The sequence below is a fragment of the Chrysemys picta genome, chromosome 6 (genome assembly GCF_011386835.1).
Source record: "Chrysemys picta bellii isolate R12L10 chromosome 6, ASM1138683v2, whole genome shotgun sequence".
Lineage (NCBI taxonomy): Eukaryota > Metazoa > Chordata > Testudines > Emydidae > Chrysemys > Chrysemys picta.
Window position 1 is genome coordinate 24,456,670 of NC_088796.1, and position 26,483 is coordinate 24,483,152.

Here is a 26,483-nt window from a genome sequence, read left to right on the forward strand (position 1 = left end):
TTGCAGATCCCTATCATTGAAGACTCATTTGAGTGGTCTTCCAAAAGATGTGCTGGCAAAGCAGATCCTATATTCAATTTCTGTGTCAAAGCTGGCTGTTTGGGAGAGCTGGCTGCCAAGGTACAGAAAATGGTCCACATTTTCCAAGGGTTCTCCACTGACAGTGATTTGTGGAGTAAGAAGAATAGTTTCTGCAGGTGAGGGCTGGTAGAATGCCTTGTTTTCCTGATGTTGAGAGAGAGAGACCCAGTTTGTGATAGGCATCTGCAAAAATATTTAGGGTGCTTTGCAGGTCAGCCTCTGCGTATGCAAGAATGACACAGGCATCTGCATACTGATGGTCAGTGATGCCTATTCTCATGATCTTAGATTTTGTTTGGAGACGCTGAAGATTGAGTATCGTATGGATGGTCAACTCCTCAATCCCGATTCCGTCAGGAAGGACTGCAATTATCAACAAATCCAACCACATTGCTTTTGTACTAAACGTTCTTAGCTTGCTCCATTTACTATATGAGCAGCTATGACTGAATTTTCTCCTTGGAACTCAAATTTGAATCCAGTGCCTGTAAAAACTGAGCTTTGGTTTACACTATGTTTATCAAGTTATAAAAGTTTTGTTATAGTGACTAGTGATACTAGAGTTGTGAGAACTTGGAAAACCCTGTTTGTGACAAAGCTCTTCCTCTTCTGCACACCTTTCAAGTGACACATTTGTTTAAGGTTCTAAAGCCTGTCTAATCTTTTGGTTTTTTTCATGCAAGAATAGGATTATTTTCAAGTGAAATGGTTCAATTTTCAAGTAAATGAACATCAAAACTTTTCAAATTCAAACCTGAAATTCCAAAAGGGAAAATTGCATTTAGATGCACATATGTTTTATATAAAACATTAAATTTCTAATGTTTGCACAGAGAAGACCTTTGTTTGAATGGAAATAGTGCCATTTACACAAAAGTATAATGAAAACCACATTTCTAGTGGCATTTCGTTTTAAAGTATTTGCTATTTTCACATAACTAGGAAACATCAGAAACTTTTATGCTTGCTCTTTTTATTGTCTGCTTAATATACTGAATGGCCTCCAGTTGGTGGATTTTTTCTAAATCAGTTTAATGGGATTTAATCACCGTAATTCAGATCTCTAGCAAATTGTTTTTCTGCTTCTCTAATTAACACCAGCTGATTTTGCTTAATATCACATTAAAAACAGCTTTAACTAGTCATATCTGTGTAGGTTATATTTTTGTTTGTGCTATCCAAGGCTCATATTCTTATGTAATCAAGTCTTTTATATGCTAACAGCATTCACATTGTGTTTAATCCCGAACAGTATTTTTTCCACATCACCTGAAATAAAAACCTTTGTCAGTCATCAAAACAGTTATTATTTTACTAAACAATAGGAAGGGAGAACCTGTCAGCAAGGATTTTTGGTTAGATAATGACACAATACAGGCTCTTTAATGATGGCTTATATAAAGGCTGACTTTCTACTTATTCAAAAGTCATTTTAATTAGAAACTTGATTCCACACCTCCAATCTTTTATGTTGGCTGCATCTTCCCATTTCCATTTCATGGGTTAGTAATGATGCCTTTTATGGCTATGTATGCTTGCCTGTTCCTGGATGTGTGCCCGGTTCAGCCCTACTTTACAGAATTTAAATTGAAAACACATTGAGAGAATATACATCTATGATTTAAATTATACTTTTACCTTAACCCCCAGGGTGCCCTACTGAAGCCATGCTGGATACCTGATGTGTTGCTACATATGTTCGAAAAATATTGCAACACATTTTCAAGCTGATCCAGCCCTCTTGTGCTGCTCTAGCAATGTAACTAGGGTTGCCAACTTTCTAATCGCGCAAAACCACTGGGCTGGGGCTAGGGCAGGGGGTTGGGGTGCAGGAGGGGGTGAGGGCTCTAACTGGGGGTATGGGCTCTGGGGTGGGGCCAGAAATGAAGGGTTCAAGGTGCAGGAGGGGGCTCCAGGGTGGAGCAGGGAGTTGGGGTGCAAGAGGGGGTGAGGGCTCCAGCTGGGGGTGCAGGTACTGGAGTCAGGCCGGAGATGAGGGGTTTGGGGAGGAGGGGGCTCCAGGCTGGGGGATGGGGCCGAGTGATTCAGAGTGCAGGAGGGGGCTGTGGGTTGAGGCAGGGTATTGGGGTGCAGGAAAGGTTCTGGGTTCTGGGGTGGGGCTGTGGGCTTTGGGGCTCTGGGTTTGGGGGGACTCAGGGCTGGGGGTTGGGGTCAGGGTTGGGGAGTGGGCTTACCTCAGGCGGCTCCCAGTCAGTGGCACAGCAGTGCTAAGTCAGGTTCCTTGCCTGTCCTGGCTCTGCGCTGTGCCCTGGAAGCAGCCACCAGCAGATCCAGCTCCTAGGCAGGGGTGGGGTGGGAGGGCAGGAGGCTCCACGCGCTGCTCTCGCCCGCAGGCACCGCTCCCAGCTCCTATTGGCTGCGGTTCCCAGTCAATGGGAGTGCAGAACTGGTGCTCAGGGTGGGGAGCAGCGCACAAAGCCCCGTGACTCCCGCCTTGGAGCCACACCTGCTGACTGCTTCCGGGGCACAGCGCTGTGCCAGGACAGGTAGGGACTAGCCTGCCTTAGACCCGCAGCACTGCTGACTGGACTTTTAGCAGTCCTGTTGGTGGTGCTGACCGGAGCCGCCAGAGGACCTTTTCGACCAGGCGTTCCAGGCAAAAACCGGACACCTGGTAACCCTAAGTGTAAAGGGGCTGTGAAGCTGCTCTAACTAGACAGCTGGGAATCGCAGAATCCTTATGTTGGAACAGCCAGCTCTCCGACACTTGCAAGGTCCCCCCACCTGCTGTGATAGTTGGGCCTACAAATTTACTCTAATTGTGGGCTCAACTGTAAAAAGTAAGTGAAAATTCGTCACAATAACTTATAATCATAAGTGTTGATAGGAAAAGGTATGGAAGGGAGACAGAAAGACTGAATTAGTCCAAACAAAAAGGCCTATTGATATAACTCAAGGACTGTGTTAAGATCATTCCTGGTAAACAAGAGGATCTGAGTACTGAAAATTAATAAATCAAAATTGGTATGTCAGATATTAAGCCCAATTGGTGGACAAAATAATGAGGGAATGGGATATTCCACCCTTCACTCCTTTTTGGGGTCCTTAAGAAAGAGACTTTGGGAAGAAAAATTGGCTGCTGGAGTAAGTGTCACAATTATGGCTTCCCCTCCCCTCCCACATCTCCAGGGACCCTGGACCTTCTTTTTCTTAATTGTGAGAGTTGTTCTGTCCAGACTGGGCCAAAGAAAGGGTCCCAGATGCCACTGCCACATCCATCTGCTTCAGCTAAACCACAAATATCACTTGGGATGTCTCTCTCTTCCCCCACATGTCCTTTTTCTTCCCCACCTTATTTCTTATCTTTCCTATATCTCTCCTTTTGCCTTCTGTGTAATAAGAGTGTGGTTAGCTGGCCAAGAATGTATATTTGGCAAAACTGCTGTAAGCCTGTGACCAGAAAGAGGCAACTAAAAGCAATGCCCTAAACAGGCTGATGCTGTAACAAGTTTGCCAGATCTCGGAGTGGCTGACACGACCGTGTGCAGTGCCTGTGTTTCTCCATAGCGAGGTTGTATGTGAAAGTCAACACCAGAGATAGAAGCTGCGTTTTCTATCTTTGCTGTTCTTTTCTCTTCCCTTGTGTGTATGTGTTTTATTTTGTCTTCTAGAAAATGGGATTGGACTTTAACAACAGCAACAACAACAACTTCTCTTTTCCCCAAAAAAGACAGTTATTACCATCTTTGATACGATTTAAAAAGACTGTCAAACAAGGGGATTTTTCCTTCTAGAAACTCTCTCCAGCTAAAGGGAAAGGGCACAAGGGATATCGTTAAAATGAAACCCTTATTCAAATACTTAACATTTCAAATGCTTTAACTGTTTTTCCTTCTTTTCTGTATCTTTAATAACAAGTTTTAAAGGATTTTTAATGGTGTGTGCACCATGATACTAAGCAGATAGCTCAGTGGTTTGAGCATTGGCCGGCTAAATGCAGGGTTGTGAGCTCAATCTTTGAGGGGGCCACTTAGGGATCTGGGGCAAAAATCAGTACTTGATTCTGCTAGTGAAGGCAGGGGGCTGGACTCGATGACCTTTCAGGGTCCCTTCCAGCTCTATGAGATAGGTATATCTCCCCCCGCCTCAAAATCTATGTAGCCCAAACCTTGTTTAAAATGGTTTAATGTTAGACAGTGACTGGGTTATGTTAACACTTCTGGCCTATATATACCATATACATTAACACACTACACCTCACTCCCAGCCTAATAGGATACACAGGGTTCCAAGGAAGGGACCAAAGCTGTAGCATTGTTGCACTTCAGTGGTACCCATCTGATACGGCAGCCATTATCAGCATATATAAGCTAGAGCAGCTCAGAGCAGCTCACACATACACCTAGAGTCATCCAGGCTTTGGCATTCCTAGAGATGGCGGGAGCCCAAAGATGGAAGAAAGCCACCTCTCTTCCTCTTCCCCTTGGGTTCTGCACCAAGTTCAGCTCAGCCAGACTAGAAGATTAGACCTGCAGACATTATATAAACAGGGCTAGGCTCTGGATGGAGTAAATCAGATAGAGAGGAACATGGAAGGGTAGTGTAGACATTTAGAAATTTGTCATCACAGACATACATGACATACATTTCAGGACCAAAAGGTTATGATGTGGCCCATGTAAGTCCATTGCCCTTTGTGGGCAGTATTAGTACCCTGTATTTTTTTTTCCTAAATCATTTTCATTACTACATGTAGTTCTGGATGTTGCAACTTTTATTGCTGTCTTTTTACTCTGATCCATATACATTAATCATTCTGTGTAAAGTAGTTTCTCTTAATTGTGACAGTGCCAGGTCCTTTCTTAGCTTCAGTCTGTGATCATTTGTATTTCAGCCTGCCACCCTCTAAAACAGATCTACAGTACAGACCTTTCCTATTGTCTTCAAAAAACAAAAACAAACCCACACCTCTGTGCATGGTTGAAAATTGGCCAAGCTTGATTTAACTTATGTAACCAATCCTTATACAGGACTCTGATTGCTATAGCAATAAGTAGTAGTTTAATGAAACAGAGCAATTCTCCACATCTAAATACTGCTTAATAAAGCACACACTGCAGAACAAACTTATTTTACAAAGCCTTTCAACAATAACCTCTGCAATACGCTTAAACTGCTTCAAACTCGTACTGCCACCTGAAATAATATGCAGTTGCAGAACTTGTTTGTCTGGTCTGTACTATATCGTGAGCAATTTGGAGCAAGGACTGTGAGTCATATGTCTGCAGAACAGTGAGCAAACTGTCAATACTCAATGAGCAGCAGAAGCATAGGGACAAATCCTGCTGGCCTTCAAAGGGAGTTCTAGCTGAATAAGACCTGCAAGCATTACCCCCAACATACTAACAACCGGCAATCTTCCAAAGGTTCAAAGGTTTAGCAAAACACACAGATGTTTGTTTAAGTGTCTAAATACGATTTTTTTATTACAATTAATGGGGCTGAAGATCATCTGGTACATGCTTCCTCCAGTCATGCCACAAAACAGCCTCTCTCACAATGATTCTGAGGTGTTGCTGAGGCCTCAGATACCAGTGACTTCAGAAAGAGTTTAGGCCCTCAGAACTTCAGGGGTCATGCCCAATATTTTCTCCCCATGCTGGTTGAAACCACTAAGGGTGAAATTCTTCCCTTGAAGGCTAAAGTGGGACTTGGAGGTACGAAGACCTTGTGCTGGCCCTGGGCATATAAGTGAATTTCACCATCAGTGTCAAAGACCGTAAAAGGAAAATGTTAAGGGATCTTTTCAAGCCTCAGAAAAACCTTTGATTTGGGTATAGATAGAGTTTTGAGGGAAAGTTCTTATTTTATCCTCCCCACATCTCTCTAAAACAACTGCCCTAATACACACTGATGAGTCATCTCTAAAACAATAGACATGAGCAATAGCAATCATATTGGTCAACAAAGTAGAAAGATTTATCCTTAGGGTGACATTTTAACTTTTCCCTTTTCTTTTTAACACACTCTTAAATGGCCTCTTTGTCTTTAAAATTACAAATTGTGTCTGTAAAATATAAAAAGAAATTATAGTTAATGTACTGTAGGCCTGGTTATAATGATAATCCACTAGCACAGATCTTTGAGCTCATATGGGAGTCTCATTGACTGGGATTTATATTTGCAATTTCTTGCCTTGTTAATTAGATCAGCAAGTGAGACCCGACTGCAGCTGTAGCTGCTGCTGCTGCCGCCTGGAAGCTCCCTCTATCGTGTGTCCCCCTTGCTCTATGGAAAATGGGGTAAGCGGGGTGCAGGAACAGGGGGGAGGGGGACACCCTGACATTAGCCCCCTTCTTCATCCCCTCCCACCCACACAGCAAGCAGGAGTCTCAGGGAGCAGCTCCAAGGCAGAGGGCAGGAGCAGCACATGGTAGTGGGGGGGGAGGGACAGCTGCAATTACTAGCCTGCTAGGCAGCTGCTGCACAGGGAACTTATGGGAGCGGGGAGCTGATAGGGGGGTTTCCGGTGCATCCTGGTTCCAAGCCCCCACCAGCTAGCTGCAACGGGCTGCTCTTCCTGCAAGCAGTGGACAAAGCAGGCGGCTACCAAACGACGTTAGAAGGGAGCATTGCACAACTTTAAATGAGCATGTTCCCTAATTGATCAGCAACGTAACAACGAAACAACGTTAACCGGGACGACTTTAAGTGAGGAGTTACTGTACTACATTCAGCAGGGGGATCTTCACATGGTATAGAGCTGCTGTAGTGACTCATATACCATCCCTCTTTCTGCAGTCAACAGAAGGAGCATGAGGCCATAGCCACCTGGCACAAGATGCAGCTGTCTGAAGACTGTTCTAGTCTATTCAATGGGATTGACCCAGTACTGAATTGCCCAGGAGAGGGAGAGTGTAAAGGTGGCATAAAGCTACCTTTGCACTGCCCACTCCTTAGCTGCACTAAATGCTTCTTGACCATCAGGGCCGGCTCTAGGATTTTTGCTGCCCCAAGCAAAATCAATTTTGGCCGCCCTCCCCCCCTGTTTTTTTCTTACCACCTCCCCCGGCCCCGCCTCAACTCCGCCTCTTCCCCAAATCCCCAGCCCTGCCTCCTCCCCCCAGGCTCTCAAACCTGGGAGGGAGGGGGAGCAGTGGCGCATGAATCAGCTGTTCCGCGCACTGCGGCCACTCGGGATCTCCCCCTCCCTCCCAGGTTTGAGGGCCTGGGAGGGAGGGGGAGCAGCGGCGTGCGAATCAGCTGTTTTGCGCGCCGCGGCCGCTCGGGATCTCCCCCTCCCTCCCAGGTTTGAGAGCCTGGGAGGGAGGGCGAGCAGCGGTGTGCGAATCAGCTGTTTTGCGCGCCATGGCGCGCGAGCAGCAGCAGCGGAGGTGAGCTAGGGCAGCCGGGGCACATTTTTAGGGGCGGCATTCTGGCGCCGGCCATTCCGCCCCTAAAAATGTGCCGCCCCAAGCACCAGCTTGTTTTGCTAGTGCCTAGAGCTGGCCCTGTTGACCACAGCTGAGTTTCGGATCCAATATGTGAGAATTTATAATTTTGTGAGAACAAGACCTCTTTAAGAAAAAAAAAGTCTGCCATATTGAGTGCACAGTAATGAATCTCCAAAACATAACAATAACAAATGTTTGTGTGGAAGAATCTTCTGGAAAAAAGCCAATGTAGTGTAACTAGCTTTTCAGCTAAAATTTTTAAATTTGAGAGAGATTTCAATTTAAAAGCATTAACTTTTGCACATCACATTTCAGCACACACAGGAAAAATTCACCCTATTTGGGAGGTGGCTCTTGAAACGTCAGTAATGTAGGTCTCAGGAATTTTGTATTAAATAAAAGTTTTTATTGGAGACTCAAATTAGCTGTGTTATCGCAATGTACTCAGACAAGAAGAGGACACATCTTTTAATGACAGTTCAAAGTATTTCATTCTCCATTCAAAAAGATTTGGACAAATAACTAAACGGAAAAAACAAATAAATGGTATTTGTCTGAACACAGTAAGAAAGCTATTTATGTTTAAATGAACCTATTTGAAAACACACAGGTCACCTTAAATCCAGACATACAACAACTGGATAAGATAGGAGAATGAAAGACCAAATCTAGAGGGTTTATTTAGAATCCCATCAAAAAAATGCTGCAAAGAAACTTTGCTGTCTATCTGCAGTAAATTAAACAGCAGAGTTCCAGATGGCATGATGTGAATGTGAATTCATACTAATGTACAGGGCTTCTTAGCTGTGAAGTCCACATAGTGGGAGGACAGATCAAGCCTTACGTGTCATCTTTTCAGAAAACTATTCTGAAAATTATTTCATACCATAATCACAATGCAGATTAAAAGAAAGTTTTGAAAGTATTATATATGTTTTTAATGTTAACTGAGACATAAATAATCTTTAAACACAGTGATAACTGACATGAGAGACTACTTAAGCCTAAGGAACCGACCAAATAAAAAAGAAAAGAAAATGGCTGCTTAATGAAGCCAACCTTCTAACAAAGGTGGAGCACAGCAGTACTCAGTATGATCCTGATCTTGCAATCGTTCACATTTTTATTTCTGCACTGCCTGATCTAACACACATTGATGGCAAGGGGAGATTTTCAATAGACTTATGCGAGTTGGACCTAGCCCACAATCTCCACTGAAGTAAATGGGACTAAATGCAGAATAAAGATGAGATTTGCAGGATTTGGCCCTAGATTTTGGGATATTTTTGGGTCGTCTTTTAGGACAGAAGGTTGCTGAATAAGGGTGAACTGTTGTACAGGTTTAATTGTACCAGAAACTGAAAGAAAAAATGTACAAGTGCTTTAAAATCTTTTCAAGCACATTGGCACTTGCAATTCATCATAACAAAATTGAGATCCTCAATACAAGATCCTCAGATATCCTGAGACAGAAGTTGCACTATACACTGTAAGTGCTTAGTAGTATATTTTTTATTAATTACACTGAAAAAACCTATGTTAAAAGTACAATATTAAGGTTGCGAAGTCAAGCACTCAGAAGTTAGGAAGTGCCAGAAATAAATTTGCTTGTGTAACCTTAATTCAGCCCCTTTGTGCAGATGCAGTATGATCGTCTTTAATTACATGACCACATATTTTTTCCACAGGAACCCTGCCTCATTCAGTGCATAGGATGGAGCTGTGCTGGGGATGAATCAGCTCTGTATAGAGAAGACAGTTGTCTGTAGAATCCCTGCCTCATTTGTTGGACGGTGTGTAATGAACAAGGCAGGGAACTGTAGAAGGGAAAAGGATGGTCTTATGGTTAAGGCAGTGAATGCTACCCTGGTGAATGGGTCTCTACCTATGCCTTTGCCAGAGTTCGTATATGATGCTGGGCAAGTCACCTTCACATGTGGTCACTAATAGTATGTTCTTCATTTTCTGGGTGTCTGATTCAAACTCAGTCTGATTTGCACAAGTGCTGAGCACACACACCTGCAACTGAATTCGGCGGGTGCTGCACACTGAACACAGGAAGGGCTTATAATGGAAAGTAGTGTGAATAATCAGGTCCTAGGTATCTGATATCAGACATCCAAAGTTAATGGATTTTTTTACTTTAATCTCTCTGTGCCTCAAATCCCCATTTGTGAAATGGGGAGAATAGCCCTTAATGTCATAGGGTGTTGTGCAAATAAATTCACTAATGTCCGTGAACCACTCAGGTGCCATAGATGAGTGCCATAGAAAAGTTTATGAGAAAATTATTCTGTCCTTAGAGCATGTTTTGAATAGTGTGCAGCAAATAAGACCCAGGGTCACACATTGAACAATGAGGAGAAAACAAAATGTTGAAAAGCTGCCCATTAAATGAGCACTGTCCATAGTGTGTGCTGAATGAGACAAGAGTCCAGTGGAATAAATACTATATGATCATGTAATCAAACACTTTGTCATTATGCATATGCACAAGGAGCCTGAATAAGGGTTGCACAGGCAACATTCCCCCACACCTCCTTCCCTCCACCATACTGGTTCCCAGTCCCAGTCTCCTTGCCCAGCTAGTCTGTCTCCCCTAGCCCTTAATCTGATTTTAGCACACACCCCCATCTCCCTGTCTTCCACCCCATTTTCCTCCATGACCCAGTCTCATTGCCCAGTCAGTCCCAGTCTCCACTCCCCAGGGTCCTTGTCCCAATCTACTCCCCCAGCCCTGCCCATAATGCCCTAGGTCTGGGTTTTGCCCCCTCTGAATTTGAATCACATGGGTTCCTCCTCCACATTGTCGGGATGCCAGCAGGAGGCTCGAGAGCACAGGAGAGACAGATTCACTACTCTCAGCTGCCTCCAGTGTCCAGCCCCACCCTGAGCTGCCGCAGTCAGGAGCAATCATTACAGGGAAAGAGTAGCTTTGACACTGTGGCTCTGGGCTGGAGGGAACATGCTCAATCGCCTGTGGAGATGGTGCATGCACAGCCCAGTCACAAGTAGGAGCTTGGAGGGGATGGCACATGCTCAGTCTCTATGGCAGTGGTCCCCAAATTGTGGGGCATGCCCCATTTGGAAGGGTGCAGTGGGGCCTGGTCCAGCCTTGGCAAGGGCAGGGAGAGAGCGCTACCTAGCCCCACTCTGCCCCCAGCTCTGCTCCGGCCCTGACTCCTGGCTGTGACTCTGCTTCTGGCCCCACCCACAGCTGCAGCCCGGGACTCGGCCCCTGGCTCCCAACCCCGGCTGCTGGCCGCAGCTCCACTCCTGGTTGTGGCCCCCCAAGCACAGCTCTGCTCCCGGCCACGGTCCCTGACTCTCGGCCTGGCCACAACTCCAGCTTCAGCGTTAGCCTCAACTGTGGCCCCGCTCCTGGCCCTGGCTCCCAAACACATTTGGGAGCAGGGCGTGGATGGGTAAAGAGGGGCATGAGGTAAACAGTTTGGGGACAACTGCTCTATGGGAATTGTGCACGTGCCGTCTGGCCAACATTAGCAACCCTGAAAAGCTCAAGCATGCTCGGTGAGGATGGAATCTTTGGAGATTTTAGTGTTAAACTCTAGCAAGTCTGTATAGAGCATGAGTAAACTACATTTTTTCCAAAGGCTTATAACTTCACCAAATTTTCCATACAAATGGAAAAAGGTACAACCTTGACACAAAGGCCACCACTCTGGCAAGTCCCTGCTGCAAACCATGGGGATGCTAGAAATTTTCAAAGTAAAGCGCACAAGAATTTAACACGGGCAAAACAATATATTTTCCCATAGCTTCATTGTCAGAAACAGCTGAACAATTTTGGCTGAAATTTAAAAGGAAAAAAAAAAATCAGCCTGAGGCAGACAGCATGAAAAATTTCAGCCTGATTGATTACAGTTTAGCAAAGTTATAAGCTAAAGAAAAAACAAGGTCTTTATAATGGGAAGTGTTGGGCAACCTTAATAATGGTTAGTGCTACCAGCCCTGCCTTTATTATAACAATTATTTTCATTGCATAAAAAATATTTTGGCAGATTCCCACTGAACTGCCTTGTGAAACTTCACTCTGGAGGCAGGTTTTTTCCTTGCCGTCTGCTTCAGAGTTCACTGGCAACTTATATTGAAGGTTAAGTTTTACTTTATGGGCCTGATTCTCCCCTTGCTTACAGTGTAAATCAGGAGTAAACTCCATTGAAGTTAATGGAGTTTCACTAGTGTGTGAAGCTGGTATGAAAGGAGAATCCAGCTCAGTGACTTATGGTGGCTCTGTGATTTTTTTCTTTGTGTCTTTCAGCTTTGATAGAGCACACACCAGCTTCAGTCAGCATCTTCCCACTATCTTCCTGACAACGCTTTTGTGGCTACTTCTTTTCGTTCTTTTTCTCATCAGTGACCACCAAAATATACCCATCCTTAGCTTATATACGAGTGTTTTTGTTCCTGATTCTTCCTTCTCATTTTCTCTTTACTTTCCGCAAAGGCTTGTGTTGGGATGAGCTAGAGAAATAAGTCAGAGCAAAACAAACAAGTATTCTTTTCAGTTCACCTTTAAGATGAATATAAACCTGGATTTTGTTTGTGTGATGGGAGCAGACCAACGTTAAACATTAAAATCTGGATTAACAATGCATGGAAATTATTAACAGACTGATTTATATCATCGATTGATGGATTTGTTGAGTTTTTTTTTCAAAACTATTAGTTTCGTAGCTAAGTAAATTGAGTTATATCATTTTATATTTAATCAGAGTTGAACAGCAACACATTTGTTGGCATCTTTATTATTGTTGTTGTTACTACTACCACATACATTTTAAACTCTGATTACTACAGACTTTACAGTCTATAATATTCACACATAAAGACAGTGCTGGACTGGCTATATTAGCCAAAAAAAGATTGACAGCATCCAACAATAACTTTCACTTCCATACAACTGATTTTTTAAAATAAATTTCATGATGAAGACAAATTACAGATCCTATCTTATATTGCCTTTGCTCATACAAAGAAAATGTCACTCTGAGATGGACACAGTTCATAACAACTGCACGCAAACTTTGTACTTGACCGTGGTTCTTGATTAAAATTCAATGTATTGTTATTTAAATTTGAATGCCTAAAATCTGATCTTGAATACGATCAACTGCAGCAGATTCTGGTTTAGCACTTGACACCATAAAGCTTAGGATTTCAGTATTTGAATTGTGAAAGCTTCACTACTACTTTAAGTAAAAGAGTTAAAAATTGGATAAGGGTAATCTGAGGCAATAGGAAGTGACAACTGCAGTTTTAACAAAGCTAAGAAAGTTATGTGTATAGTGCATAGTTGGAGAAGTGATGCCCTTGAAGTATTTCCCCTTCATCACTATTTGGTCAGTTTCTATTTCAGAAATGTGTGATTAAATTGTGATGGGTTTGGTCACAGAGACTCCCCTCGAGACTGTCACTCGATATGCTGAGATACCACTGAGAACAACGCTTCTGCCAGAACAGGCGCCCCTCCACTCCTGTGTTGCTGAGTTAGACCCTCCAGTCAGCTCCAGCAGAGACCCAGAGATTGGGCCAGGCCTCTCTGCAGTTCAATGAAACTGAGATTCACTCAGCCCAGGAGCTTCTCAGTTAACAGGGACTTTCCCAGCGCCCAGCCGTTCTGGGAGCCTGAACCCCAAATAAATCTGTTTTACTCTGCTTAATGCGTATACAGGGTAAATTAGTAAATTGTCCGCCCTGTATATCACCAATAGAGAGATATGCACAGCTGTTTGCTCCCCCAGGTATTAATCACTTACTCTGGGTTTATTAATAAACAAAAGTGATTTTATTAAGTATAAAAAGTAGGATTTAAATGGTTTCAAGTAATAACAGACAGAACAAAGTAAGTCAGTAAGCAAAATAAAACAAAACACGCAAGTCTAAACCTAATACATTAAGAAACTGATTACAGGTAATATCTCACCCTCAAAGATGTTCCAATAAGCGTCTTTCACATACTAGACTCCTTCCTAGTCTGGGCCCAATCCTTTCCCCTGGTACAGTCCTTGTTAGTTCCAACAGCCATCTCAGGTTTTCTCATGACTGGCACCCCCTTTGTCCTGCTCCACCCCCTTTTACAGCTTTGGCACAAGGCAGGAATCTTTTGTCTCTCTGGGTCCCCACCCTCCTTCTAAATGGAAAAGTACCAGATTTAAGATGGATTTCATTATCCGGTGACGTGGTCACATGTCACTGTAAGACCCCTAGTCTCCATTCCCCATGGGCTGGCCCACACATACACAGGAAGACTTTCAAGAAACTAATGCCATTTACAACTGATTGTTTCTGGAGCACCCTTAATGGCCTTCCACCCCCCCCATACCCAGCTAACCCTGCCCCCCCACGGCAGCTAACCCAGCCCCCCACCCGGGGAGCCCCCGCAGCAGCTAACCCCTCCCGGGGAGACCCCGCCTCCACGGCAGCTAACCCCACCTGGGGAGACTCCCTTCCTCCCCCCGCGGCAGCTAACCCTGCCTGGATAGACTCCCCCCCCGCAGCAGCTAACCCCACCTGGGTAGCCCGCCTCAGCTCACCTCGGCCCTGCCTCCTCCGCTGAGCACACCGGCGCAGCTCTAATTCTCCTCCCCTCCCAGGCTTGTGGTGCCGATTGGAGGAGACTTAGAGCGGGGGCTGTGTGCTCAGCAGAGGAGACGGAGTGGAGGTGATCTGGGGCAAGGAGTGGTTCCCCTGTGCACTCCCCCCCCCCCCCGTTACTACGGGAGGCCCTCCCCACCCCAGATCACCTCCACTCCACCTCCTCGCCTGAGCGGGCTTTTAGGCGCCCCCAACCACTATGCGCCCTAGGCGGCCGCCTAGTTTGCCTAAATAGTTGCACCGGCCCTGCCTCCACTTAATATGTTTACATCAGTGATACAAGTTTATATCTTATTCTCCTAACTCCAGATATAGAAATAATACATGCAAACAAATAGGATGAACACACTTAGTAGATTACAAGCTTTCTAATGATACCATACAAGGGGTATTTAGCGTAAAGCATATTCCAGTTATGTCATATTCATAAGCATATTTCCATAAAGCATCTGGAGTGCAATGTCACATAAATGTCAGTGGTACTAGTCCAAAGTTTATTAAATCAATGAAATGATTCCCATTGATTTTGATGGGTTTTGGATTAGAGCTTTAGTTGACCAGAGGACAAGTAGCAGGAGGGGCTAGAGAGTAGTCTGAAGCAAAATACGTCAGGCTCTACAGAAGATTTTGTCTTTTAAAGACTAAGATATAGAATCATAGAAATATCGGGCTGGAAGGGACCTCAAAAAGTCATCGAGTCCAGCCCCCTGAATTGTGGCAGTACCAAGTAAAATCATTCCTGATAGGTGTTTGTCCAACTTGTTCTTAAAAACTTCCAATGATGGGGACCCAATAACCTCCCTTGGAAGCCTATTCCAGAGCCTAACTACAATTTTAGTTAGAAAGTTTTTCCTGATATTTAACCTAAAATCTCCCTTACTGCAGATTAAGCCCATTACTTCTTGTCCTACACATTCAGTGGACATGGAGAACAACTCATCACCATCCTCTTTATAACAGCCCTTAGCATATTTGAAGGTTATTATCACATTCCACATCAGTCTTCTTTTCCCAAAACTAAACATGCCCAGGTGTTTTTAACCTTTTAATCATAGGTCAGCTTTCATAAACCTCGTATCATTTTTGTTGCTCCCCTTTGGACTCTTTCCAATTTGTCCCCATCATTCCTAAAGTGTGGCACCCAGAATTGGATACTACTCCAGCTGAGGCCTCACCAATGCTGAGTAAAGCAGGACAATTACCTCCCATGTCTTACATGTGACACTTCCATTAATACACAACAGAATGGTATTAGCCATCATCAAAACTACATCACATTGAGGACTCATATTCAATTTATGATCCAATATTACCTCCAGATTCTTTTCAGCAGTACTACCACCAAGCCAGTTATTCCCCATGTTGTAGTTGTGCATTTGATTTTTCTTTCCTAAGTGAAGTGCTATGCACTTGTCTTTGTCTGAATTCAACAAGATTAAATTAAATAATTTTCAATTTGTCAAGGTCATTTTGAATGTAAGCTTGATCTCCAAAATGCTTGTAATCCTAGCTTGGTGTTGTCTGCAAGTTTTATAAGCATACTCTCCTCTCCATTATTGAAGTCATTATTGAAAATATTGACTAGTACTGGACCTAGGACTCACCCTGCAGTACTCCACAAAGTATGTCCTCCCAGTCTGACAGCAAACCATTGATGACTACTCTTTTAGTATGTTTTTGCAACCCATTGTGCATCCATCTTGTAATTTCATCTAGACCACATTTCCCTAGTTTGCTTATGAGAATGTCATGAACTGCATCAAAAGCCTTCCAAAAAAAATAAAGATATGGCATATCCACTAGGCCAGTAACCCTGTCGAAGGAAATTAGGTTGGTTTGGCATGATTTGTTTTTGACAAATGCCTGCCAGCTATTACTTATAATCCTATTATCCTCTAGATGCTTACAAACTGATTGTTTAATAATTTGTTTCAATATCTTTCCTGGCATGGAAGTTAGACTGACTGGTCTATAATTCCCTGGGTCCTCTTTGTTCCCCTTTGTAAAGACAGGTATGATGTTTGCCTTTCTCCAGTCTTCTGGGACTTAAACCGTCCTCCAGGCATTCTCAAAGATAATTGCCAACAGTTCTGAGGTTGCTTCAGCTAATTCCTTCCGTATCCAAGGATGAATTTCATCAGGCCCTGTCAACTTGATTATACCTAACTTATTTAAATGTTCTTTAATACGTTCTTTCCCTATTTTGGCTTGCATTCCTTCCTCCTTGTTGTTAATAGTAATTGTGTTGAGTGGTCACCATTAACCAACAGACCAGATTTCTGGAGCATGAATCACAACAACAAGATGTTACTAGCAAATTACAAAAGTTACCTTTTATTAATTTCATTTGTTTCTTCATAATTTTGTTAGACAATTTATATTTTGCAATATAGGGGTCTGCTCTTATTCAAATGAAACTTTTAACTCAATAGCTAGTGCACTCACATAAGCGTAAGTAAAGATGGTGCTGCTCTCAGAGAAGTATCAGAACTGCTTAGGCTGAAAGAATGAATATTAGATTAAAAGGAAAAAGAAATAACTATTAAACTCATTTAAGAACCCCTACTTAGGCTCATTTACCACCATTAGCAATCCTGCAGGAATTACAAACTGATTGGAGTGAACGGTCACATCACATAATTGGCAGTTGTCTACCAATCAGTTAGGTGGGTGAAAATCAAATGCATTTAAGGGACCAGAATGTAACTGCTTTTTGTTCCCTGAAGCCCATTTATAAAACCAGGATGAAGAAAAGCATTAGTTTCCATTTGATCTTGAAATCTGCAACACCATATCTTTTCCTAGGGTTGTTGGTAGATTAAAATGACTGCATTAGGCACACATGGCCAACCCCTCCCAGCTTACATTCATGCAACCACCCTGAAGTCAATGAGTCTGATTCTGACCTCCCATTCTAGGTTTAGCCTGGTGTATATACGTAGGCTTGGAATGAGTCTATTAAAATCATTAGTTGTCTGTAAACTTCAATTTCACCTGATGCACAGAAATAGATGGAAAAAATATGCATCGATAGTACACCTCTACCTCGATATAACGCTGTCCCCAGGAGCCAAAAAATCTTACTGCGTTATAGGTGAAACTGCGTTATATTGAACTTGCTTTGATCCGCTGGAGTGCACAGCCCCGCCCTCCCGGAGCACTGCTTTCTGCGTTATATCCGAATTCGTGTTATATCGGGTGGCGTTGTATTGAGGTAGCGGTGTAGCGAGTTAGTACAGGGAGCAGTTTGCCATCCCCTGTTCAGCAGCTGGCAGCTACTGCAGTCATGGCAGCACTAGGACACCTTCCTAGTGACAATGACCACGTGGCTGGGCCGGGAACACTTGCCCAGAGCAGCAGTGATTAAGTCACAGACAGCTACAACGGCTGCCAAGCAGTGCTGGAACTGCAGATCTGCTTGACCCCAAAGTTTAGGAAGAGCATGAATGCTATTACATTTGTGGCAGGGGCCCAACTTCACTAGTACAGTAAGAGAGGCCAAATTTGTCATTTTATGACAGTAATGGGTTGTAAAAAAAGCCTTAGAGGAATAGTGCAGTGAATACCCTGACCTCAAACTCAAAACAGAGGAAAAGTCTGGAAAGGGAAATGAGAATAATTTGCACCACAAAGTTTATAAAAAACATAAGTCTCCAGAAAGGCAAATCATGTTGCTTAACATTTGAACAGGATGTCTCATTTGAAATTAAGAGTCAAGCAAAGGTAACCAAAGCTTCAATAGGGTCTGTTTGGGAAGAACTGTACAAAAGAAAGAAGCAGCTGTGGATTTTCTATACAATATGGTACATGCTTTGAGTCCAATGAATGGTTTCTATAGTTTGAGCTTTTTATTAGCTCTGCTTTATAAGTATGCAGCAGCAGGCAGCACGCACTGGCCCAGAACACTGTCAACTGGAAGAAAAATACCTGCCTGAAGTTTTTGCTCACCACCAAGCTGCAATTAAAGATCTTTGGAGTGGTCAGAAATTGACTTTAGTAACTGATGAAACCCCAGAGCTTTCCAGACAGCCAGCAATGAAAGTTCTTGCAATGTTCTACAGTGACAAAAATACATAAATAGACTCATAGACTTTAAGGTCAGAAGGGACCATTATGATCATCTGGTCTGACCCCCTGCATGCTGCAGGCCATAAAACCGTCCCTACCCCTTCCCTGGACTCTGCTGTTGAAGTCTCCAATCCTGTTTTTAGTGACTGCAATCGGCAGAGACCCTCCTGCTAGAGATCCCTGCCCCATGCTGCGGAGGAAGGCGAAAAACCTCCAGAGGCTCAGCCAATCTGCCCTGGAGGAAAATTCCTTCCCGACCCCAAATGTGGCGATCAGTAAGACCCCGAGCATATAGGCAAGAGTCTCCAGCCCGACCCCGTTAGCCATTATACTATTTACCCACCCTTGCTTGGCTTTCCTTGACTACTATGTTTTACCATTAAACCATTCCCTCCATAAACTTATCTAACTTTATCTTAATAAATACTATACTATTGAAATCATCTGTTCTTCCATGCAATGTAGGGGTCATTTTAATTTAGATTCAAGATGTGTTGTGAGTACAGCCAAATGTGGGAAAACGATGTGCCAATTAACATGCAATGTTTAATAAAGGACTTGAAAAATGTATCCACATGTGCTGCACATTCCATGTATTGCTCATCTTTTGCACGTACGCATTGATCAGGCAATACATTCTGGGACATCAATGAATTTGTGGTACATTTTCCAGTGAAATTTAAACATGCCAACAGGAAAAGGTGAGGAGAGGACTGCCTGAGTAGAGTCCCCAGCTTTACTGAATTTTGGAAAGCCATTCATTTTATTTTGGGATAATACAAATAACACGAATAATATATATGCATGTAGCACCTTTCATCTAAAGATCACAAAGGGCTTTAGCTTCACAACACCCCTGTTGTATTTTTAATTAACCATTTTGATTCCCATTACAGATTGACTCGAACTCAAAATATACCACAGACACAGCAGCTTGATAAAGTCTGCAGATAAAGTTAGCATTTTTATATTAATAGTTCTTAAAAGCAAAACTCTATCAAACTACCATTGGTTCTCGCATGGCACTTTGAACTTGAAGCAAGGCTGATTTTGACTCCTTTTCCGGTTCAAATTGTAGTTTGCACAGTTCAGATCAACAGCAAATTATATTAATTTTCACACAACTGTCATTAGTGATGCTGAAACAGATCTACAGTAATTACAAAACACTTTAAAACAGATATGATTTTTGAGACCAGTACCTCTAATATTGTTTTTTGGTGGGCACTTTGCTCTGCTGTATTTTTACATGGTGTTGATGTATATGCCAGTAGATAAATATTGTGTTGTAAATAAGGCAGCTTGTCTCAGTGGGCAAGTAGTACCACAGTGAGCTTAGCACAGAACATAAACAATCCTGTTGATTGCTATACTCTCAGGAGCATGGCCAGTAATGAGATACTTCATTTGCTGCTATGTTCCCTTGGTTGTCTTGGAGTGAAAGATTTGTATCTATCTATCATGATGTGGATTTCAAGTATCATGGACTTAAAAAAAAAAGTATGCATCATTTTGGCTTGTTTTGCTAACATGAGCCCAAATCACAATTTTGTTTTTTATTGCTAATTTCAAGATGCCTTCTTTGCTTCAGAGAATTTATTTCAATCACTCATAAATTTTAAATGGATGTCAGCTGATTCACTTTGCTATGAGGACTGTGGGAAAATGGCACAATATTTTAATCTTTTCCACAGCAGGCTATGCATGTGCCCCCAAACAAAATTGTGATTACACACAAAAAAAGTTGGCACATAAAGGAATGCTAAAACAAAACCTATCCATGTCGAAAGCGTGGAAGAAATTGTTTAAGAACATTTCATGCTAGTGGAAACATTACTTATATAAAGTTGGCCAGGTTAGAGATAGATGAGCTCAGTGCAACTTTCTATTGTTGATAATGAAAGGGAGCCAGATATTTGTCAATAGGTTTTCCCCTGGACTTTGATTCATACTTTTGCTCAGCATCGCCTCTTTCCTGTATATTCCTGGTGCTACTACATACACCTCCTCTTTCCATCACTACCACTTCCACCTGCACAGCTCAGGCTTTGAGACAAGTGCTGCACAATCCCTATTGCTAGGGAATTTTTTTTTCTGAGTAGCACTAATATGTAGCTAAACATCAGGGGGTGCTGGAGAACTGCTGACTGCACCATGTATCAGCATGACCTTCCTCCTATACACTAATATATTTATGTCAAATGTATCCAGGTTTAATACTATTGAAGTGAATGAAGTTACACCAGGGATTAATTTGGCCCATTGTTTATTCAGTGTTCTCAGTCTCTAACATCCTGAGACTCAAGCTGGGGTCACAGAATGCCAGGCTACTTCTAAGGGAGTTAATCTGAAGTTACTCCCCACAATGGGACTCAGTTGAGGTTCTTCAGGCATAAAGTTAGCAGAATAAAGCCATTACTCAGCAGAAAACACTGGGATTTTGAGATTCTGCTCCCACCCACCCCCAGTTTTCACCGTGCAACTCTCAGCTTCGTATAGGAAAATTCTCCCGGCATACATCCAGTGATTCATGTTGATGATCATGGATTTGTTTATGTGGGAGCAAAATGTCAATTTTGCCTGCAAACAGTACAGTATTTGAGATTACAGAAAATAACTGGTTTATGAAAAAACAGAAAACCAAGCACACTTTCATTTTGACCTAAAAGTTTTTCTTGCTGACAAAGAACTTAACATCTTGTTGTTTTTAAATATATCTGAGCTTTGCACTTTGATGCAGCCCTGACATTGGTTCAGGGAGATTCTAATGGGACAATGCAATACAGTTGCACTGTGACCCTTAATCACAGAGTTTATTTGCAGATAAAAATATTCATCTCCTTATATCTGTGAACATATAACAGAAATAAGAAACAAACAAACAAAATGTGACAGGTACTTGTTTTTTTGGCATAGTCTTGATAGATGAACTGGAGGGAGACTGAGGTGGGCCAAAATTTCAGTGCAGTTTTAAACAAACCTCCTCTAAATGTTATCTGTTCTTTACTGATCTCTGGAGTTCAGCTAAATGCAGAGACTATCCATACAGTCCTGTACATGAAATAACAGATTGTACTTATACAGTACATCTTATTTGAAGATCTCATAAGGTAGAGGTTACACAAAGGTACAGGACTGTCAAGTAACTTAACCAAGATCTCACAATGAGACAGAAGCAGAGTTGGGAACAGAACCTAGATCTCCCCATTCCTAAGTGGCAAACATGAGGCAACACTACTTCTTCTATGAAAATGCATAGGAAGTAACCAATTAGCCTCACTGTTTTGGAATAAATATTTACTATACTACAATTTTTCCCATGCATTATATAAAATCAGAATTTATTGCATTCGTATGTCAGATGCATATTTATTACGAATTGAAATAAATCCAAATGAATGAATATTAAATACAACTCAGCCTTTCACAGCTAAATACAAGGTTGAACAGTTTAGCATAAGTATTTAGCACATACTCTAAGGGACTGTGATGCTGTATGATTGAATATGACCATTTATTGTAACAAAGCTTGTATAAAGTATATCATTTAAGTGTCAATGGAAAAGTTACAATCTATCAAATATGATTATCCTGGTTAAATCCATGTATCATCTTGGTATCTAAAGTTATGAATATTGGCTTCGTACTAGTATCTTATACACGTGTTGTATTCCTGGGTGACAGCCAGGGCCCCAGGTGCAGGGCCAGCAGCTGGGGCCGGGGCCGGGGCCGGGGCCAGGGCCAGGAGTGGAGCTGGGTGGCGCTCCCTCCCTGCCCCCGGTGGGCGCTGGCCCGGGCCCCAGCGACACCCCTCAAATGGTCATCCACGCCCCATAGGGGAGAGCACCCCACAGTTTGGGGACCTCAGGACTAATGCTTATATAGTTTTGGTTGTTTTTCTATTACATATACTTATGCAGCTATTGAAAGAACTATTCCTGAATTTGAGTCTTTATCCAGATGTGTGCTTGACTATAAAACCCTTTATCTTTATGCCCTAGCTACATGTAAACATTGCTTATTTAAAACATAAATTGACTACTGACCACAGATATTGCCCTGTTAATGATTTACAGCGCCGGGGGAAGAAGCACTCAGAATTATGCATGCTACCATTGTGAAGTACATTTACAAGCGACTCTGGAGCCAGTGCTAACATAGCAAAAGAAATTTATTACTATAACTTTATTTACCAAAGCACTGAAGCTTACCTCTTGCTGCTCACACACAATCCTCTTAAACTATAAAAAGTCCAGCATCTGCCTATGCTAATTTAAAGAAACAAAGTGGGTGAGGAAATATCTTTTATTGGGCCAACTTCAACCACCTTGTCTCTCTAATATCCCAGGACCAACACAGCCACAACAACACTGCATACATTAATTAAAAAAATTTTCAGTGAAGGAGGCAAGACCTCTCTAACACACAAATAAAATATGCTAGAAAGGGAGGAAGCTATTGGATTCCATTTGCTTTCTTGGCTATTATATTTAATGGAAGGAGGGGAGGGAAAGAAATATTGCTACCTAATGCACAGGGCTGAAAAGCATATAACCCAAAGAATAATTTAAAAATTTCAGAATATTTCCTTTCAGTTGTATGGTACAGTGATCTCTAGGTATAAAAGCATTTACTCTTCCAACAAGCCAATCTATCCACCTTCCAACAAGCCAATAAGTAACATTTACATTTAAAGGAACACTGTCAACTCTGAATCTAGTAAATTAAGGGGAAAAGAAAAAAGTTTCAGCTACACTTGCCCTTGAGCACCCCATCAATTTTTGTGGCATTCCTATTTTGAAAATGTTTATCTCCTCTGTTGCAGTGTGCAAGATCCAGATAAACAACAGCTGAAACTGACAGATGAAGTGGGGACAATGGTGAAACTGACCAAATAGTGGAACTGAGTCAACAGGCATTGGGCACTTCTCATTCCCTTAGAGTACTTTGAAAATCCTAATCAGTGTCCTTTTGTCAGTGACTGGGACATGGGCAGCTGTGCCTAGAGGTCAAACCCAGAGTTGGTAGCTAGGAATCAAGACCCAGGGTCAGAATCAGATTCAGAGGCCAGATGCTAGAGCCAAAGTCACAAGTCAGGACCAAGGGTCAAAGTTAGGGTTACCTGGACCAAGGCAAGAGCAGGGCTGGATCCAAGCAAGAGCTGGAGCAGGAGCTATCCCAGCTGTGGGCAAATGCTTTGAGTAACCATTGAACTGCTGGGCTTCAGAATTGGTATGCTGACTCTTCCAACCAATCAGACTGCCTACCACAGGCCAGCTGAGCTTGTTAGGTTGCCCAGAGATTGGCTCTGCTGTAGGCCCTGATTCCTGACACCTTTCTTCTTATTATTTTTACCATTTTCTGTCACCCAAGAATTAAACAGGGCCTTTCTGATATAAAATATGCAATTAAGCTTCCATAACAACAACATTTAAATCATACAGAGTGCTATTTGCTTTCAAGGAGCTTTTCAAGCTAACAGAGGAATCCTCACAGCTAGAGCTGGGTGAAATTTTTAGACCAAATTTGTTTTTGGTGAAAAATGTAGTTTTGGAGTCATCAAATCACTTCATGATTTCATGTAGATTTTGCCAAATAGTTTGTTTTGGGAAAAACTCTTAAAAATCCCCCCCAAAACCCAGAATGTTTTGTTTTGACATAAAGAAAATCATTTTTCAGTTCAAAAATTTTGTTTTGAAATTCTTTAATTTTATTTTTAAAAGCTCAGCAATGTTTTAAAATGCTCAAAATCAAAATGAAACATTTTCTTAAAAATCTTTTGAATATAACTTTCTGAGTCAACAACATTTTTGAAAAAATTTTTTTGGTCCAATGTGAATTTTTGTTCAATCTTTTTGAAATTGCCAGCAAATGGAAAAATCCTTCATTTGCTCAGCTTTACCCAAAGCACTCTTGGAAAGTACAGAGTATTCCATAGAGAAGGGCCCTACTCACAAAGTTCAGATCCAGAGCCAAACCTCCCTAAAGTTTGGGAGCTTTTAGATCTAGGGTTTTCATTCAATCAATTGGGGGAGTGATAGCTCAGTGGTTTGAGTATTAGCCTGCTTAAACCCAGGGTTATGAGGTCAATCCTTGAAGGGGGCCACTTAGGAATCAGGCCAAAAATCTGTCTGGGGATTAGTCCTGCTTTGAGCAGGGGGTTAGACTAGATGAGATCCCTTCCAACCCTGATATTCTATGATTTGGGAGGGGGAGGAGATGGATAGCTCAGTGGTTTGAGCATTAGCCTGCTAAACCCAGGGTTGTGAGTTCAATCCTTGAGGGGGCCATTTAGGGATCTGGGGCACAAAAAACAAACAAAACAACCTGTCAGAGACAGTACTTAGTCCTGCTAGTGAAGGCAGGGGACTGGACTGGACTTGATGACCTTTCAAGGTCCCTTCCAGTTCTATGAGATAGGTATATCTCCATATATATATATATATATATATTACATGGTAGGCACAGGCTGAAAGTTCCTATCTTCAAATTCAGGGGACAGAGAGTGGGTGTTCAGTTTTGAAAGGTAGGTCAGGACCATGCCTAATTATAATGGCTGGATAATGAAAGCAGAGTGGTTAAGTCATCAGGCAGTAGTTGTGAGGACCAGAATTAGGAGTGCCTTGATGCCAGTCCTGATATCAGACCACTGGCTAGGGAGAGGTTTCTGAAGATTGCCTTCTTTACTGGGGTAGGACAATATGCTCCACAGCTTATGCACACAGAATGACCAGAAGTACAGCACTTTTGCACAAATCCATTCTCAAAAGCCCAGCTGCTAGCCATAACTTTCTACTTGGTATTATGCCATAGCAGATCTCAATAGAAATTCATAAACACCAGAAATAGAGGTATGCTCTATGGGAATCTGGGAGGAGCCAGGGAGAAGCCATAGTAGAATCATAGGACTGGAAGGAACTTCGAGAGGTCTTCTAGTCCAGTCCCCTGCACTCAAGTCAGGACTAAGTATTATCTGGACCATTCCTGACAGGTGTTTGTCTAACCTGCTCTTAAAAATCTCCAATGACAGAGATTCCACAACCTCCCTAGGCAATTCATTCCAGTGCTTAACCACCCTGAGAGTTAAGAAGTTTTTCCTAATGTCAAACCTAAACCATTCCGCTGCAATTTAAGCCCATTGCTACTTCGCCTATCCTCAGAGGTTATGGAGAACAAATCTTCTCCCTCCACCTCATAACAACCTTTTATGTACTTGAAAACTGTTATCCTGTCCCCTTTCAGTCTTCTCTTCTCCAGACTAAACAAACCCAATTTTTTCAATCTTCCCTCATAGCTCATGTTTTCTAGATCTTTAATCATTTTGTTGCTCTTCTCTGGACTTTCTCCAATTTGCCCACATCTTTCCTGAACTGGACACAATACTCCAGTTGAGGCCTAATCAGCGCGGAGTAGAGTGGAAGAATTACTTCTTGTGTCTTGCTTACAACACTCCTGCTAATACATTCCAGAATGACGTTTGCTTTTTTTGCAACAGTATTACACTGTTGACTCACATTTAGCTTGTGATCCACTTTGACCCCCTCCCAAAACTCCTTCCTAGGCAATCATTTCCCATTTTGTATGTGTGCAACTGATTGTTTCTTTCTAAGTAGAGTACTTTGCATTCATCCTTATTGAATTTCATCCTATTTTCTTCAGACCATTTCTCCAGTTTGTCCAGATCATTTTGAATTTTAATCCTATCCTCCAAAGCACTTGCAACAGCTTGGTATCATCCACAAACTTTATAAGTGTATCTAAATCATTGATGAAAATATTGAACAGAATCAGAACTGATCCCTTCAATACCCCACTTGATATGCCCTTCCAGCTTGACTGTAAACTACTGATAACTACTCTCTGGGAATGGTTTTCCAACCAGTTATGCACCTACCTCATAGAAGCTCCATCTAGGTTGTATTTCTCTAGTTTGTTTATAAGGCAGTCATGCAAGACAGTATCAAAAGCCTTACTAAAGTCAAGATATACCACATCTACTGCTTCCCCCCATCCGCAAGACTTGTTACCTTGTCAAAGAAAGCTATTAGGTTGGTCTGACACAATTTGTTCTTGACAAATCCATTCTGATTGTTACTTATCACCTTATCTTCTAGGTGTCTGCAAATTGTTTGCTTAATTATTTGCTCTGTTATCTTTCCAGGTACTGAAGTTAAGCTGACTGGTCTGTAATTCCCCAACTTGTCTTTATTCCCCTTTTTATGGTTTGGCACTATATTTGCCCTTTTCCAGTCCTCTGGAATCTCTTCTTTCATTACTTTTTAAAGATAATTGCTAATGGCT

At 42.3% G+C, this 26,483-nt stretch overlaps 1 protein-coding gene across 24 annotated transcripts in view; it reads right to left on the reverse strand.

Moving 5' to 3' along the window:
- Window positions 1–26,483, reverse strand: part of PRLR (prolactin receptor) — a 341,587-nt gene that overhangs the window by 80,085 nt on the left and 235,019 nt on the right. The window contains exon 1 of one of the 24 annotated variants that reach the window (XM_065598858.1): window positions 23,305–23,326. The exons of the other annotated variants lie outside the window; for them this stretch is intronic. The gene's annotated coding sequence lies outside the window, so the exon portion shown is untranslated. Of the gene's footprint in view, window positions 1–23,304; window positions 23,327–26,483 lie in introns of those variants that run through there. 24 annotated transcript variants of the gene reach the window in all.